This window comes from Lissotriton vulgaris, chromosome 11 (assembly GCF_964263255.1).
Source record: "Lissotriton vulgaris chromosome 11, aLisVul1.2, whole genome shotgun sequence".
NCBI lineage: Eukaryota > Metazoa > Chordata > Amphibia > Caudata > Salamandridae > Lissotriton > Lissotriton vulgaris.
The window spans coordinates 450,671,216-450,691,448 of NC_141699.1; positions in this window are offsets into that span (position 1 = coordinate 450,671,216).

The following is a 20,233-nucleotide window of genomic DNA, read 5'->3' on the forward strand; positions in this document are numbered from 1 at the left end:
TAACGGAGGAGCAGGGATACATAAACAGAAACAAATGCAAGGAAAAAGTCTCAATTCATTAGCGAGTAAGGTTCCAACCTTGAACAAGGAAACAAATAATAACAATGTGCAATTTAGCTGAAACAAGCAAGAAAGGAAAAATGAGGCCTAGCGCACATTCAATCAAGACTGCCTGCTAGTGGTTGTGAAGCACAAAATGTAAGCACATAGGCCAACAGAACATACATGTTGCTAGGATAACTCAACGGGTTGCACAAATACAAATACAAGTGGCGTTTATTTAGCCACATATGCTAACCTACATAACATGTATAAATGCACAACAGGGATAGGAACAACGCAGGATTAGTACCACCTTCATCCTTGTCTGACACCCCCAGTTCCATCACCACCCTCCCTGTCTTCCCCCAACCAGTTGTCCAGGCCCTTTCCCTTAAGAGAGGAGCTGTCTCCTTTATCTTAGGCACCTCCTGTTAACCTCCCTGCCCTGAGTGAGGTTCATCTCTGTGGGTCAGGCTGCACTACTGAGTGTCATCCAGGCACAAGAAAACCAGCTGACATAGATGGTGGCCTACCTTGAAGGCATTCATAGTGAATGCACACAATTCATCAAACTCAAGCACCACACACAATCATAAAACACACAAAACAGAGGAATGCGACCACTCACCAGACACATACTACCCTCACCACCCCACCACACCCATATCCCCAGGCACCACGGCAACACACACAGACCCCTCCACAACCATGACTGTACCCCCAGATACAACAGCAATACCCACAGACCTCGTCACAGTGACGCCCATATTCCCAGACACTGCACCAATACCCACAGACCCTTCCACACCCACCCACCCCAATGCCTGCAGAAACCAAGCCAGAACCCAAAGACCTTTCAACAACTTCACCCATACCCACATATACCACACCAACACACAGACCCACCACAACCACACCTGTATCTGCCGGCACTACAGTAATACCCACAGACCACTCCTCAACGCCCAATCCATCGACATCACACAACAAAGAAATGCAAATGCTCACAGTCACTCACAACAGACAGCGACACACCATGCAGTTGATACAGCACACACACATCTCACCTCCTCTCCTTCTACCTCCCAAACCCAACTCCATCCCAAACGTTCTACCATTTTCCCCGTGAAGATGTCTTCTTTGCCTTTGCCGCTGTTAAAACCACCCTCTCTCCCAAAGTCCCAAAAACCTCTCCCAAAGCCCAACCCATCGTTTCCACATTCCAATCTACCAATGAGAAACCTGTTCCGCACTCCTCTAAACCTAGCCCTACCACCAAAACGCCCAAGAAAACCTCTCCAGATTACTGACTCTTCCCTTCCACAATACAAACCACCTCTGAGAAACCTGATCCACACACCCACTAAACTTAGCCCAACCACCAAAAAGCCCAACAAAACCCGTCCTAAAACCAAACCCACCCCTCCCTACGCCACAGTAGTGTTAGTAAGAGCAAGTTTGGTGGCACAGCATTGTGCCGTTGCACATGACTTCAAAATGGACTGTCCATTGGCCTTTGTTGGACATTATGTTTTTCCTACATTCATTAAAATATTTAAACATTTCATAGTTTTGGACACATTGGTCTAGCCATTTCTTTTCTAATTATTAGATGTTATTATATAGTTAATAATGTGTGACTACTGTTGTGTTTGTTTCATCCCTGATTGCTGATCCAGTTGCAGTGTCTAGTAAGATCTAACCTTGGACCCAGAGCTGGGGTTACACAGGACATGGGAAACCTTTGAAGAGATATCTATGTGGGATGAAATCCAATTGGGGCTCACATTGCATTGGGTGTTTTATTATATGGTAAGTATACCAGCTTGGCCTGGCCACTTTCAACATATTTTAGGTTGCACTCCTCCCTATTATGTAGGTTGGAAATGTGATTGGTGTATTCACGTTAGATATTTGTTTATCCACACAGGGGTGGTGTTAAGTTTTTTATTCGTTGTGAATATATATATGAAGATGTGCCCATTTTCACGTGTGTACCTTACACCTACTTTATCTAGATGGGTGACAAATGCTGTTAGTGCTGTGTTTATATTCATGACTTGCACTTACACATGCCTGGCACTTGGTTATGCTGTTGGTTATTCCTGATATACTACTATTCACAGGTCCTGTGCAAATTGAGGTTTTGAGGCATGTGACAAATGGACTGGACTCTTGGGCCCCAGCCTTTCAGGGTTCCCCTGGTAGAGTCATCCCTATTCTGCAGAGAGTGTTTATATTGTGCCCTTTGAATTCTTCTCCCACTGACTATTATTAATCACATTTACTAACATTACCTTTTAATATGGGTGATGGGTAAATTGATACTTGTATAGCGCACTACTCACCCGCAAGGGTCTCAAGGCGCTTGTACGAATACCGCTGTGGAACCCATCCTGGCTTTCCCTGTGAGGCGTCCACTCATGGGCACCCCCAAGGTGGAGGCCAGGCATCCTTAGCGTTGTGGGGGGCGTTGTGGAGATTAAGCAAGATATTGCCCGGAGTTGCAGAGTGGGACTCCATGATTGGAATAGGCACCGAGGCGAGAATTTTCGAGTCCGTGGAATTTTGAGCCCAAGACCCGCCGAGGCGGGGAATTGAACTCTGGTCCCGGGCTAGACCTCTGCATCAGGGTCTGCCGCTCTAACCATACCGAGTTATAGCAGAAATGATGTGTTTCAGTTTAATTACACATCTATACACAACAGGACCTAGGATGTGTGCAATGTGAGGGTGTTATAGAGATTAATAAGTCGGATATTGAAATAAAATCACTAACAAATTATCGAAGGTCAGAATATCGACCTACAATAATATCGAAGATCCTATCTACCTTATGGTAAGTACAAAAATATCGGAAAAAAAATATTGATGTCAAAAATATCATTGTAAAAAGTATAATTTTTTATTTAAGTTAAAATAATAATGTAAAATGAAGTAAATAATACAAATAATTAAAATAAATATAGTTAAAAATATTTTAAAATGTTTAAAAATGATAAGTAATATATATAATGTAAACAAATTAAACATATGCATATAATATATAATATATATATACTTACTAATAATATTTATTAATTATTTTAACAACTTATAATTTTTAAAAAATATCATATAAATTAAAAATACATCTATACACATAAAACAATAAAATACATGGAATATAACACATGTAAATTATTTTTAATCTTTTTAATATTAATTATATACTACATTAACTAAAATATTTTTTCAAAAAATAGATATCGGAGGTAATAAAATTACTATTCCAACTCTAAACAGTGAAACAGTAGGGAAAATGTTGGATAGCGTAGGGGTAAAAATTACTATTCCCACTCCAGGGAGTGCAACAGTAGGGAAAGTGTTAGATAGCGTAGGGGTTAAAATTATTATCCCAACTCTAATGAATGTAACAGTGTGGAAAATGTAGGATAGTATAGGGGTTAAATGAACATACTTATCAATTAAATAATTTTTATCAAATATATAACATGTTAAAAATTAATTAACTAAAAAAATAATGATAAATACCAATAGAATGACATGTTCCAACCTTTGGAGCATCTACAGTTTGCTTTTGTAAAAAGGGAGCCACACTATTTATATATAAAGAAAAAAGGAAGGGCGCCAGTACGCGACCTTAAAGTCCTGTGTACATTCGCCCATCATTCCAAACCATACTCTAGTCTAGAGGTTAAAAAAGTGTAAATCCAAGATAGGTATACAATAAATATCAATAGGTGCTCCTAGACCTTTCAGTGTTTGACACAATTTGGCGTGATTAACAAGATCAAACACACTTGTGAGATTTACAAAACAAATGTGTAAAACTCCATCCTTAGCTAGGGTACACTTTTCTATTAATAACTCCAGATTTAAACACTGTTCCACTGTTCCAATACCCCTTCTGAAACCATAATGGGCTTCTGAGAGAATGTTATTCTCATCGTCCCATTGTTCCAACCTCCCCAGCAAAATTCTGCTCCTCAATTTGGAGAAAGAATCAAGAAGGGATATGAGGCGGTAACAACTTGCCTTCCCTTTCTCCCCTTTTTTAAATATGGGAACAATAATACTTTCTGCCCAGGATGCTGGCAATACCCCCCCTAAAGCAGCATTAAAAACATTTAATATGATAGTGATCCAAAAATCAATATTACATTGAAATACATCAATGGGTGCCCCATCCGGTCCAGCGGCTTTTCCATTACTACTTTTTTGTATGACGGATTTAGTTTCCTCTGGCACAATTGGTGATGATTTTACGGGTTCGACTAAGATGAAGTTACTATTTTCTAAATTGGTGACTGTAACAGCTTCTGGGTTAAAAATATGCTCAAAAAGCATAATCCAGTCTTTAGATGGTACAGCATATCGTGTCGTATGTCGTATGTTCTGACAAATCCTCAGTATATAATGATCTTTGCACTGTCACTCAATAATGCTATCTCATTCCATTTGCAAATTTATCAACTGAATGTTACATTTGCTAGTAAAATACTGAGCCATTTGTATGGGTAAATGACATTTACGGTTGGCCGTCACCTAGCAGAGGACACTCACTATACTGAAGACCTAGTGATCGTGCCAGGGATCTTGCGACCTTTAATGCATCTTTTTTGTGCACTTGGCATCCAAAGCAACAATTTGTCTCTGGAAACAAAACAATGGCCTAAACATGCAAGGAGATATCTCTCTCCACTTCATGGCTATTGTATGAAGACCTTTTCTGTGTAAATGTTGAGTGAGGCTCATTTTGAAAGCGACTCTGCTTGCCTGTTAGTCCTTTGTTATGGGTTTGATGGTAAATACCACCAAACTTGGACATAGGGTAAATATCGATGCCATGGAAATGTGCAAATAGCACATGTGTTCAATAACACTGATTATGGGTTTTTACTGTGCATGGCAGAATCATTATTTAGGGCCTATGTTTAATACAGAATGGGCCCGATTATAAGTATAGGTGCATATATTAATATGATACCATGGGGTACATTATTTATCGGGTGCGATAAATAGCACCCATTATGAGTTTCTGGGTAATAACAGGCGGAGGTTGGTGTTTAACACACGAAAATCCACATGATACGGTAAACACCTTATGCTTTTCACCTGTAAAATTTCAGCAGGTTTGACCTGCAGAAATTGAAAAAGGTTGAGGTACTTAACACATAACATCATTGATGGATGTGGTAAATAGCACTGAATTGGTAATTCTTACCCTGATGGAGACAGTGTTTGCACAGGATCTTTAAATAATGACCTACTCATAATTAGGCTCAACGTGTGCAATTTAGCACATGTGGTAAGTACCAGGGCCTGATTCACAAAGGTAAACTTACACTATTGCACAGGCTTATGCTTTTGCAGTATTCACAAAACTGCATTTTAATAGTTAGTTTATGAGTGCAGAGAATCTGCAGTCGGGCCAAATAACATAAAAATATAGGCATGTCCTATCTTTTTATGTGTGAAGTTCTCCGCATGAAAGAAGGTCTTGAGGTCGGAGGAATCCAAATTAGGTCCAATTTAGGTCATGAGAGTCATAATGGAAGACATGTGGTTGGTTAAAGGTTGATTTGGCTGAAGAGTAGCCAATCTAATTTGTCAACATATTCACGTTTGTATGCGATAGGGGCTAATGGCTCCCTAATCATGCGTCTGGAATGTATAGAGGTTGGACTACAACAATAATAACACACTGTAATCTTCATGGTGAATTGATGATTGGTCTGCTCAGTACCTTTAGTATGATGCGTTACCACAGTATGATAAATTTTGCTTCTCATCAGCATCATAGCATTGTGGTTTTGTACCTTATACACCAGTTCAGTATATGAGCTCACCAATGTACATGAGGGCAGCTAATCGGCACTAAGGTATCAGGAAATTCTCCAGTAGAGCATATTTCTCCTATGCTGGCATTAGCTGTGTGGGTGTACTAGGAAAACTGTATATGCTGCTCACTCACTCTCTGCAAAGCAGCCATCACATAGCAGAGTATTTTGCTAAATGTTTACTGAGCAATGCCACCACCAAACTAACTGTCTGCTGGATGGAGCCTTTTGTATAGACTGCTAGTGGTTTGAGCATTTTCCTGAAAGTGGGATGGTAGTGGAACTATATTTTGGGCTCCAGGGTGTGTGTAATGGTGAAGCTATGTTTTGTATGGTGCCCATATCAAGCCTGTGAATCCTCTGGATCTCAAGCTGAATCATGTTTATGGTTTCCAGCATTAACAGTCAATTCAGGCTCTTACCCTGGGTTGCTGCACCATTTAAGGTCATTGATCGGTGGCTGTTTTCTATCCTCATGCTGGATAGTTTGTTGTAACAGAACATGAATTCTGGCATAGCATGATATAATGGCCTAACAGTGCTGAATCTCTTTCGGTGGACTGTAGAATGGAAGTGGCAGCTGCTGCAATCAACCCGTAAAACCTTCTCCTGTCCATGGCTTTTAATGTTGGTCTGGCCTATGTGCAGGTAGATATGATATTTTAGCTCACAAAGTGAATGTACTGTGTTTTTTGCATTATTGGGTTGATATTTGACTGTTTCAATTGTTCTACTGCTATTCTTTCATTCATAACACTTTCATTAATGTTTCCAACCTGCTTTTGACTGGAGATTTTTTAAGATTCTATTTTCCAATGCTTTTGAACTACTTCTCATACTTCTAATTGGGTGCTTGTTACCACATGTGTTCTTTTTCATATGTTGTAAATAGCGCATGCATTAAATAGCACATGTTTAATACCGACGTGGTATTTAGCACATGTGATAAATATCACATGCATTTTTTAACTAATGGTCAGACAAATAAAGCCATGTGCAATTTACCCAAGTATGAACTAATTACTGCTATGCCTAATGCACAATCAAGGGCTTAGACTTCTTTTGGATCTATCTCTTGGGTGTATGGCTCAAGACAGTGGGTGTGGCTCAAGCACCTGAGTGTGACTCGGTATAAAAGCCACACTTAGTCTAGAATCCTTTGTTAGCTTATAATATTATTCAAATGGAGGAAGCAGCATATCTTCAGACATTAGCTTTTAAGCCTCAACACCAACTTAAGCTAGTCATTTACCTGCATTTCTTTAATGCCCGTTTATGATCTTCAGTGTCTGCTCCAGAGTTCCTTTCCATCACTTGATTTACAGTTCTTTTTCCTGTACTTTGTGGAGGATGAAGTTCCAATATGTTGAGTCATTAATGTGTTTAGTTTTTTTGTTTTGAGTGCATTTCATTTGTTGGCACCTGAAGACTGCATTTTGGAGTAGTTCTTCATGGGAGACCAGTACCTAGTATTTGCTTGATACATGTAGTAGATTAAGCCAGAAATAATTCTCTTAAAAAAGAAATGTATTAGCCTTTTTCTTTAATTTAACACATCTTCAGCAGAAAGTATAAGCATATACAATAAATAACAATAGGCCCATCAGCTGAGTATAAATACAAATTTGCCTCTAAACCACATTAATCAAGTATAAAATTAATAAAAGCCAACTAAGAAGTATTGTCAATTTATTTTTAATATGATTTAGAATTCCGTGGAATTCCACATAAAATACAGATTAAAAACAGCCTTTTCATACAAATCAAAGAGATAAAACACAATTTCACAATTACTCCTATCGATACAATATAGTTAGCCTCGTAAATCTGGTTTACTAAAAACATCAGTTGTTAAAATACAAACATTAATACCTCATTTTCACTAAATTTCAACTGCGAGGGTAAGTAATCTAATACGTTACATTGCAGGGCAAAAGTATCATATCAATCGGCTTTTAGTCTAAAAATCATCGATTATCAGCAAAGACAAACATTTCGAGAGACAAAGGGTGTTAAAAAAGTTTTTTTTTTGTTAGGAGATGATCTTGTCAAGAAGAAAATCGAAAATAGCAGCAATTATTTTCAACAGTACTAACTAAAGTGCTAATGCATTAATTAAAGTGCAAATGCTTTACTAGTACTTTGTGATGCAACATACATAGTTAATTAACATTCCTACAAATATGATCTGAGGCAGTAAGGGTTGAATGGTATTATTATTTTTAACGGTCTATCAAAGTGCCAATAGTGCTTCAATAAAATACTGATACAAAAAATGATTACACACAATATTTTTTAAAATATCTACAATTCACCCATACCCATTCATTTTTCTTTTAATAAACATTTAAAAATTCTTTAAAAAAGCAGAAAATTTTAAAACACATCAGTTCGGATGGGGGAAACATAAGAAAATTGCGGGCCTGTTCTGCCGTTGCAATGTTATGCTGTAAAAAACCATGCCTTAAACATTTACGGCGAATTAGATGGAGTGCTGGACACACTATCAGGACATGAATAAGGTCTTGTACATCGCCATTGCGTAGATTACAGCGTCTTTCATTTTTGGGGATACCCTCCCAAGCACCTGTCACAATCCTCAAAGGAAGCAGGTTCAATCTCAGTAATAAGAGCACTCGGCGTGCTCCATGATACAGGTTCCAAAGTACATATGGCTGAGGTTTTTTGACAATAAAGCTCCCCATAATGCAATCTAGCCTTCCATTCGCATTACATGTTTGCTGATCTCTTCTACTTGAGATCATATATATAGATTTTTTAATAATAAGCTTTAGAGCTGATTTATCTAAACGGAGTACTTCTTCAAAATCAAGATCAAAAATACTTAAAGATTTTAAATAATTTCTAAAAATTACACTTTTCTTTAGCAGATTAACAAAAGTTTCCCTATACAATGCAGCCCTTAATAGATTCTCCTGCCCATTCAGCAGAGCCTAACACCACCGCAAACACGCTGCCATCGAAAGCACATATGTAGAAAGAAGGCCAAATTCAAGTCTAAGAGCTGCAATGGGCGCGGAATAATTTAGATTACATATTTGGCGCCAGATTTTTCCTTCCACCTTCTCAAACATTGCCCACTCACCTTCATCTATTGTTTCAATTGCATAGTTTAGAGTCGGAGGAATCTTTATTTTATATACTGCAATAGTGTGAGAAAAATGTCTTTTTCCACATTGCAAGTAAAGGCGATTGATACCAGATGCTTGCGAGATGGCTTTACTTTTGCAATGGTCCAAATGTCTCTTAGCAGAGCACCTATTTGTAAAAAATGTTCCTAAGTACTAATAAAATGTTACTATTTCCATTCTTTCATCTCCTAAAAACCATTTCAAGTTTGGTCTAACCTTACAGCCACTATGACTAAAAATCATCACTTTGCTCTTCGAAATGTTTATCTTTAAAAAATAATCCTTAGTATACCTGACCAATTCCGTTAATCGCCTCTGGAGTCTAATTGGGGTTAGATCCATTAATATTGCATCATCCGCATACAGCAGACAGCTTATTTTTAGATCACCCACTTGTGGAGGATCCCCCTTACATTCCCCTAACCGGCTTGGTAGATCATTTATATAAATTGAAAAAGCAATGGGGCTAATAGGCACCCTTGCTTCAGACCATTATTAGTGGGAATTTTCTTTGAAAGGCCCTGAGTCCCTCCTAACAAGACTTGAGTCCATGTTGATGAGTGGAGTGCTATTATTACTCTTAACAAGTTCCCGGGTATTCCCATAGCAAGCAATTTCCTCCACAGCGTCCCTCGGTCCACCCTATCGAACGCTGTGGAGAAATCAATAAATGCAGTATACAATGGGGACCTCCGACCCACAGGATATTTATCGATCAGGGTCTGCAGGACAGATATATTGTCTAGCGTACCACTGTTCTTCCGGAACCCTGATTGTTCAAGAGGAATTAAATTATTTCCAAAAACCCACTCTTGTAGGTGTACCAAGATGCTTTTTGCAAATAGTTTTCCAGTTGCATCTAGAAGTGAAATTTGCCTGAAACTTGCCGGAGAGTATTTTTGGGCCCTTTTTATATAGCAGAACTATAATGCTTCCCTTCCAAGAGTAAGGGATGACCCCGAGATTGTAACAATGGGCAAACAGTGGTTGTAATAATTTTGCCCAATCGCCACAATCATTCTTTATGATGGCCACGGGGACATCATCTGGCCCCATTGCCCCAGAATATCTTGCCCCCTTAATATATCCTTCAATTTCCTTCGTTGATGGGGCTTCGACATCACCTACCAGTTGAGAGATTTTACTAAACCCGTCATCATCTTCAGCCCCTGTATTTGTGGCATACAATAGAGATATATAAGTAGACCATTCTACTTCTGGAATTAACATGGGTTGGGATTTTACTACACTATCGCAATATTTGGCTATTAACGCCCAATATTTCCTGCTGTCCCCTGAATGCGCCACTTCCCGGAGTTTAACCCATTTTTCATCTTCAGCAGCCCTACGATCTGCTGCTGCTTTCCTTTTCCGGACATGTTTTAATCTATATATCTCTTTTTGTCTTAGTGCTATAGGGTCTTTAAATTGGGCTCTAATCAGCTCATTTATCTTTCTATTTAATATTTTAATGTCACTCGGCAGAGTTGCTAAGGGGGTGCCTCTTCCGCTATGCTGCTTTTTACACAGCGCTTTTATTGCAATCATAACTTTTTCATATCCCACAATCAAGTTTTCCCGAGCAAGACCAGGTACAATATTTTTAAAAACCCACTGAAAATTCGGAAGGTTCTTGTATGACCAAAAAGTGCGACCATTATTTCGAGAATAGGATATATTATCATTCCTCTGATTCCAGAGTTCAGGCTTCTCGATACATATAGCTAGATTTACCGCCAAAATGTCATGGTCACTCAACTTCGTTGGAACCACTTTAAATTGTGAGCATGCCCCAAACAATTGAAAAGACACAGCCATGTAATCAAGTAGGGAGTGGCCAAAAGCCCCATGGAAAGTAAGTGCTGCTGGTAGATCTTCTGCGAATCTACCATTTAATAAAACGAGGTCAAGCTCCCTGAGATTTTGCAAAAGTGAGAGGCCCCATTTATCGGACTTTAAATTGGGCGGGAATACAGAATCTGGTATACACCAGACCTCCTTCAAATCCTCATTAAAAAACGCCAAAATAGAACTATTACTTATTTTAGCGTTAAAGTCACCGACCATTAATATACACACTCTGTCTTCGCTCCTACATAAATTATGCACGTAAGAACAAATGGAGTCAATCAATGGGGTGGACGCCTTTCCCGGAGGAATATACACATTTACCAAGAACAGAGACCCACTTTAACCCTTATGATTCATTTCCATCTTCAACTTAGCACACATACAACATTTTGAGGGCTGTATATCTATCACTGCATCCCATGCTAAATCACAACTCAGCAGAATGGCTAATCCGCCCCTTGCACGTCCCCTCATAGATTTCTTTGCCGCAGCACAGTGCACATAGTCATTCTCCAACTGGAACTCATCCCTAGCCCACGTCTCCTGGAAGCAAATTATCTTTGGGTCTAGGGAGGCCAATGATTTAAGCTTCTGGTTTTCTTTTCCTAGCCCTGCCATATTCCATGAGACAATTGTACACGGCAGGCTACCCCCGCGCTATTGTTTTTATAGAAGATGTTTTTGCCACATTCAGAGCGCTTGCAATCCAACTCCATTTTGTTGCATCATCTTCTCTGTCTGTACTATGGACCTCTTGGACCTCCGGTGCCAAAAACTTAATTGATCTTACACCTGATGCCCTTCCTACTGTTATTTCTATGTCCTCATATTGTATGCATGTACTCTCTCCCTTATGTTCCAAAGATTCACTCCCTTGCCGATGGCTAGGTACCTTGATGTTTTTGAACAAGGCATCAGATGAACCTGAACTAGTAAGGACATCAATTCCTCTTTTCCTAAAGCCATCCGCATTAGCTAAGATAAGTGAAGCAACTACCCCTGATGTAAAAGTAGCTTTAGTTACATATGGCTTATACCTCCAATAAAAATGGACTAATTCAATATCTTTACTAGAGATTAGCTTTAGATCATCTATTTCTGAAATGATTTTTAGGAGAGCACTTCTATTTAGAGTTATTAACTCAGCATCAAAGAGAGGAATAAAAATAATAGCCCGATTCGCTTGCCCAGCGCATGTCACTGGAATCTTAGCCTGATTAGCAACCTGCACACTTCTATGGGAGTCATCATGTAAATTCCCCCCTTTATTTTTATTAGTAGTTAGAATCATTCTCCGGCTAACTCCCCCATCTTTACTTATATCAAGATTTATTGTCAGCGGAGTTTGCACAGCCAAGTCAAGTGCAGCGCCAATTATTTCTACTCTCGGGCAAATTTCACAGCTATTTTTCGTGGCCACTTTATTTCCAGTACTACTATGCAAATTACTACCACCTCCTATACTACCTTCGACCCCCCCAACATTGTCCAGAAAGACATTCTGCCTACCAGATATGCTGTCCATCTGAGAACCAAGAGCTTGCTCGTGGTTAGAACTCATGTTTAATTTCAGATGACCCAAGGGCGTTTTGTTCTTTTTGTCAACAGGGGCTATGTAAGAATTTTCCTTTTCACTTACAGGTTCAAAACGCAACTTTCTATGTTTGCGTTTTGGGAACCTGCGGATTTTCATCATTTTTTTCCTCCTCCTATAACCATTTTTAATGGACCCTTTGCTTCCTAGTAAATCTTCCCCTTCAGCTGGACTCTCTGCAATATCATTTGCTTCATCTAGTTGTTGTGGTATAGTTTTCTTCTGCTTACTCATATTTAAGATTGTATCTAGTGAGTCTTCTCCTACAGCTGAGCTCTCTAAGATGTTTTTTGCTTCATCTAATTGTTGTAATATGGTTTTATTTGGCTTACTCTTATTAAAAATTGGGAAAACTCGTACAGCATCTAATTTAGGGGAAGCATTTTCCGATAACTCTTCCCTCAGGAAGAGGGCTTTTACAGGAGCATTAAAGCTAGCTTTAGACAGACTTGAATTTAATTTTCCTACAGACGGTAAGTTTACAAAATCTGCCTGCAGTTCTTTTGGTCCCCCTACCCCTGAGACTTTATCAGCATTAAGAGATACGTTAAGCGTTTGACATGCTTTACTAGATGTAGAAGTAGCACAGTTCACACAAACCGGTCTATGATTTTTAAGATCCAAGACCCCTCCTAAGATTGGCGTGAGGACTTTCAGAATATGGTCGGAGTTTAAAGTACTTTTCTCCATCAGGGACAGAATTGCGGATAGGATTTTTTCTAATTTAGAGAATGTACTCATTAACCCATCTGCCCCTACAATCTCATTTATCGGCGAGGGGTACAAAGGAATCCCAACCACATTGTTAGGTGTCATTGAAGGTTCCACGCCTGATAGATCATGTAAGTCCGGAATCATAGACAAATCTGATGAGGTGCTACTATACATGATAGGCATATGTGTTTGTGTTCCTATATGGGAGGACGATAGTAGTTTAATCGAATGACATTCTGAGTCCCCTCCCTGCAAGTGCAGTTTCGCTAGATGCATTACTCGTTCAGCATTCTTTTCTAGTGGGAAGGCTAACTCCGGGAGAGCAATGTCCTCGGCTTTAGCCTGCCCATTTAGCAAATTCTGTTCTTTCTGTTGTTCTATTTTTCGAGAAACAACATTTTCTTCTGTTAATGAACAGTCCATCGAGCTCCTGTGTGAGACGTTTACTTTATCTTCTACATTTTCAATAAGAGTGATTAGGTCTGCTAGGGGAGAATTTGGCACAATTTCCTTCGTTTCGCTTCCATTCCTCTTAACATATTCTATTACCTCTGGCCTCTGATGGACCACTTCCACCTCCATATCAGATTTATTTTCCTCGTTCACTGCTTGCTGTACATCTATCCTGCTATCTAATGGAGGGGGTACTACTTTACAATCTCCCCCATTCACCTTTAGTATAGTCACAACAGGGTAAAGTCCCTCCCGACTTGACGCGTATCCATCCAATATGTTCTCTGTTATCAATTCAGAGTCCATTGACCCCTGCATTAAGTTCCCCTCCAACTCTTCATCACCACTTTTTTGCCCTATTCCACACTTAAAGCTCCTTCCCTTACTGGTAAACATTGACTTTACCGATGGGTAGGATTTCAATAAAGACAGATGAGCGCCGGTTCTACGGCGTCTGATAGTTTTTGAGGTTTTAGGGGACTCAGACTGCTCGTGACAGACTGACTGGTGGATACTAAAGATTCTGCGGTTTTTGCTTTTGACTGTGAGCGTAGTTGCCTTACTGACATTACCATTATAGTTGCAATTTAACACGACCTATGATTGTTTACCACCCCACTATGAATGACACGAAGTAGGGGGGGACTGACAGTGTGTATAAATAAATGTTAAGACACAAACTCCACAAATTCCATGCAGTGAATCACGTACCACTCTGGCCGAGGCCTGGGCGATTCAACAGTGACCTAGTCTGAGCCACACGCCGACCCCCATCTGGCGATTCAGAAAAGGGGGTGGTGATGAACAGAGTGTCTGAATTAAGCAGACCACTCTTACCCAGTCCAAAGATCAGGGCTTGATCCATCACCGTGATTTATCTCACTGCACCATCCCAGCTCAGAACCTGGCTATATGCAAATCAGTCTGTCCCTGGCCCAGTACAACATCGGAACAGGGCAGACTAAACTACCAAGCCAATTCTTTACCAGAAAGGAGACAAGCTACCAGGGACCGGTTTCTGGCATTTCAGCCGTCTTCGGCCCGGCTTGCTTGAATCCTGATGGTGCAGTGAGAAAGGGACTCATGTCTGAGTATACCCTGCCACACCTATAGTGGCCAAAAACGATTCAGAAAAGGGGGGGGGGTGATAAACAGAGTGTCTGAATTAAGCAGACTACTCTTACCCAGTCCAAAGATCAGGGCTTGATCCATCACCGTTATTTATCTCACTGCACCATCCCAGCTCAGAACCTGGCTATATGCAAATCAGTCTGTCCCTGGCCCAGTGCATCATGGGAACAGGGCAGACTAAACTACCAAGCCAATTCTTTACCAGAAAGGAGACAAGCTACCGGGGACCGGTTTCTGGCATTTCAGCCATCTTCGGCCCGGCTTGCTTGAATCCTGATGGTGCAGTGAGAATGGGACTCATGTCTGAGTAAACCCTGCTACACCTATAGTGGCCAAAAACGATTCAGAAAAGGGGGTGGTGATGAACAGAGTGTCTGAATTAAGCACCACTCTTACCCAGTCCAAAGATCAGGGCTTGATCCATCACCGTTATTTATCTCACTGCACCATCCCAGCTCAGAACCTGGCTATATGCAAATCAGTCTGTCCCTGGCCCAGTGCATCATGGGAACAGGGCAGACTAAACTACGAAGCCAATTCTTTACCAGAAAGGAGACAAGCTACCGGGGACCGGTTTCTGGCATTTCAGCCGTCTTCGACCCGGCTTGCTTGAATCCTGATGGTGCAGTGAGAAAGGGACTCATGTCTGAGTATACCCTGCCACACCTATAGTGGCCAAAAACGATTCAGAAAAGGGGGTGGTGATGAACAGAGTGTCTGAATTAAGCAGACCACTCTTACCCAGTCCAAAGATCAGGGCTTGATCCATCACCGTTATTTATCTCACTGCACCATCCCAGCTCAGAACCTGGCTATATGCAAATCAGTCTGTCCCTGGCCCAGTGCATCATGGGAACAGGGCAGACTAAACTACCAAGCCAATTCTTTACCGGAAAGGAGACAAGCTACCGGGGACCGGTTTCTGGCATTTCAGCCGTCTTCGGCCCGCCTTGCTTGAATCCTGATGGTGCAGTGAGAAAGGGACTCATGTCTGAGTATACCCTGCCACACCTATAGTGGCCAAAAACGATTCAGAAAAGGGGGTGGTGATGAACAGAGTGTCTGAATTAAGCAGACCACTCTTACAAAGTCCAAAGATCAGGGCTTGATCCATCACCGTTATTTATCTCACTGCACCATCCCAGCTCAGAACCTGGCTATATGCAAATCAGTCTGTCCCTGGCCCAGTGCATCATGGGAACAGGTAAGACTAAACTACCAAGCCAATTCTTTACCAGAAAGGAGACAAGCTACCGGGGACCGGTTTCTGGCATTTCAGCCGTCTTCGGCCCGGCTTGCTTGAATCCTGATGGTGCAGTGAGAAAGGGACTCATGTCTGAGTATACCCTGCCACACCTATAGTGGCGAAAAACGATTCAGAAAAGGGGGTGGTGATGAACAGAGTGTCTGAATTAAGCAGACCACTCTTACCCAGTCCAAAGATCAGGGCTTGATCCATCACTGTTATTTATCTCACTGCACCATCCCAGCTCAGAACCTGGCTATATGCAAATCAGTCTGTCCCTGGCCCAGTGCATCATGGGAACAGGGCAGACTAAACTACCGAGCCAATTCTTTACCAGAAAGGAGACAAGTTACCGGGGACCGGTTTCTGGCATTTCAGCCATCTTCGGCCCGGCTTGCTTGAATCCTGATGGTGCAGTGAGAAAGGGACTCATGTCTGAGTATACCCTGCCACACCTATAGTGGCCAAAAACGATTCAGAAAAGGGGGTGGTGATGAACAGAGTGTCTAAATTAAGCAGACCACTCTTACCCAGTCCAAGGATCAGGGCTTGATCCATCACCGTTATTTATCTCACTGCACCATCCCAGCTCAGAACCTGGCTATATGCAAATCAGTCTGTCCCTGGCCCAGTGCATCATAGGAACAGGGCAGACTAAACTACCAAGCCAATTCTTTACCAGAAAGGAGACAAGCTACCGGGGACCGGTTTCTGGCATATCAGCCGTCTTCGGCCCGGCTTGCTTGAATCCTGATCGTGCAGTGAGAAAGGGATTCATGTCTGAGTATACCGTCACACCTATAGTGGCCAAAAACGATTCAGAAAAGGGGTTGGTGATGAACAGAGTGCCTGAATTAAGCAGACCACTCTTACCCAGTCCAAAGATCAGGGCTTGATCCATCACCGTTATTTATCTCACTGGACCATACCAGCTCAGAACCTGGCTATATGCAATTCAGTCTGTCCCTGGCCCAGTGCATCATGGGAACAGAGCAGACTAAACTACCAAGCCAATTCTTTACCAGAAAGGAGACAAGCTACCAGGGACCGGTTTCTGGCATTTCAGCCGTCTTCGGCCCGGCTTGCTTGAATCCTGATGGTGCAGTGAGAAAGGGACTCATGTCTGAGTATACCCTGCCACACCTATAGTGGCCAAAAACGATTCAGAAAAGGGGGGGGGTGATAAACAGAGTGTCTGAATTAAGCAGACTACTCTTACCCAGTCCAAAGATCAGGGCTTGATCCATCACCGTTATTTATCTCACTGCACCATCCCAGCTCAGAACCTGGCTATATGCAAATCAGTCTGTCCCTGGCCCAGTGCATCATGGGAACAGGGCAGACTAAACTACCAAGCCAATTCTTTACCAGAAAGGAGACAAGCTACCGGGGACAGGTTTCTGGCATTTCAGCCATCTTCGGCCCGGCTTGCTTGAATCCTGATGGTGCAGTGAGAATGGGACTCATGTCTGAGTAAACCCTGCTACACCTATAGTGGCCAAAAACGATTCAGAAAAGGGGGTGGTGATGAACAGAGTGTCTGAATTAAGCACCACTCTTACCCAGTCCAAAGATCAGGGCTTGATCCATCACCGTTATTTATCTCACTGCACCATCCCAGCTCAGAACCTGGCTATATGCAAATCAGTCTGTCCCTGGCCCAGTGCATCATGGGAACAGGGCAGACTAAACTACCAAGCCAATTCTTTACCGGAAAGGAGACAAGCTACCGGGGACCGGTTTCTGGCATTTCAGCCGTCTTCGGCCCGCCTTGCTTGAATCCTGATGGTGCAGTGAGAAAGGGACTCATGTCTGAGTATACCCTGCCACACCTATAGTGGCCAAAAACGATTCAGAAAAGGGGGTGGTGATGAACAGAGTGTCTGAATTAAGCAGACCACTCTTACCCAGTCCAAAGATCAGGGCTTGATCCATCACTGTTATTTATCTCACTGCACCATCCCAGCTCAGAACCTGGCTATATGCAAATCAGTCTGTCCCTGGCCCAGTGCATCATGGGAACAGGGCAGACTAAACTACCGAGCCAATTCTTTACCAGAAAGGAGACAAGTTACCGGGGACCGGTTTCTGGCATTTCAGCCATCTTCGGCCCGGCTTGCTTGAATCCTGATGGTGCAGTGAGAAAGGGACTCATGTCTGAGTATACCCTGCCACACCTATAGTGGCCAAAAACGATTCAGAAAAGGGGGTGGTGATGAACAGAGTGTCTAAATTAAGCAGACCACTCTTACCCAGTCCAAGGATCAGGGCTTGATCCATTACCGTTATTTATCTCACTGCACCATCCCAGCTCAGAACCTGGCTATATGCAAATCAGTCTGTCCCTGGCCCAGTGCATCATAGGAACAGGGCAGACTAAACTACCAAGCCAATTCTTTACCAGAAAGGAGACAAGCTACCGGGGACCGGTTTCTGGCATATCAGCCGTCTTCGGCCCGGCTTGCTTGAATCCTGATGGTGCAGTGAGAAAGGGATTCATGTCTGAGTATACCGTCACACCTATAGTGGCCAAAAACGATTCAGAAAAGGGGTTGGTGATGAACAGAGTGCCTGAATTAAGCAGACCACTCTTACCCAGTCCAAAGATCAGGGCTTGATCCATCACCGTTATTTATCTCACTGGACCATACCAGCTCAGAACCTGGCTATATGCAATTCAGTCTGTCCCTGGCCCAGTGCATCATGGGAACAGAGCAGACTAAACTACTAAGCCAATTCTTTACCAGAAAGGAGACAAGCTACTGGGGACCACTTTCTGGCATCTCAGCCGTCTTCGGCCCGGCTTGCTTGAATCCTGATGGTGCAGTGAGAAAGGGACTCATGTCTGAGTATACCCTGCCACACCTATAGTGGCCAAAAACGATTCAGAAAAGGGGGTGGTGATGAACAGAGTGTCTGAATTAAGCAGACCACTCTTACCCAGTCCAAAGATCAGGTCTTGATCCATCACCGTTATTTATCTCACTGCACCATCCCAGCTCAGAACCTGGCTATATGCAAATCAGTCGGTCCCTGGCCCAGTGCATCATGGGAACAGGGCAGACTAAACTACCAAGCCAATTCTTTACCAGAAAGGAGACAAGCTACCGGGGACCGGTTTCTGGCATTTCAGCCGTCTTCGGCCCGGCTTGCTTGAATCCTGATGGTGCAGTGAGAAAGGGATTCATGTCTGAGTATACCCTGCCACACCTATAGTGGCCAAAAACGATTCAGAAAAGGGGGTGGTGATGAACAGAGTGTCTGAATTAAGCAGACCACTCTTACCCAGTCCAAGGATCAGGGCTTGATCCATCACCGTTAGTTATCTCACTGCACCATCCCAGCTCAGAACCTGGCTATATGCAAATCAGTCTGTCCCTGGCCCAGTGCATCATAGGAACAGGGCAGACTAAACTACCAAGCCAATTCTTTACCAGAAAGGAGACAAGCTACCGCGGACCGGTTTCTGGCATTTCAGCCGTCTTCGGCCCGGCTTGCTTGAATCCTGATGGTGCAGTGAGAAAGGGACTCATGTCTGAGTATACCCTGCCACACCTATAGTGGCCAAAAACGATTCAGAAAAGGGGGTGGTGATGAACAGAGTGTCTGAATTAAGCAGACCACTCTTACCCAGTCCAAAGATCAGGGCTTGATCCATCACCGTTATTTATCTCATTGCACCATCCCAGCTCAGAACCTGGCTATATGCAAATCAGTCTGTCCCTGGCCCAGTGCATCATGGGAACAGGGCAGACTAAACTACCAAGCCAATTCTTTACCAGAAAGGAGACAAGCTACCGGGGACCGGTTTCTGGCATTTCAGTCGTCTTCGGCCCGTCTTGCTTGAATCCTGATGGTGCAGTGAGAAAGGGACTCATGTCTGAGTATACCCTGCCACACCTATAGTGGCCAAAAACGATTCAGAAAAGGGGGTGGTGATGAACATAGTGTCTGAATTAAGCAGACCACTCTTACCCAGTCCAAGGATCAGGGCTTGATCCATCACCGTTATTTATCTCACTGCACCATCCCAGCTCAGAACCTGGCTATATGCAAATCAGTCTGTCCCTGGCCCAGTGCATCATGGGAACAGGGCAGACTGAACTACCAAGCCAATTCTTTACCAGAAAGGAGACAAGCTACCGGGGACCGGTTTCTGGCATATCAGCCGTCTTCAGCCCGGCTTGCTTGAATCCTGATGGTGCAG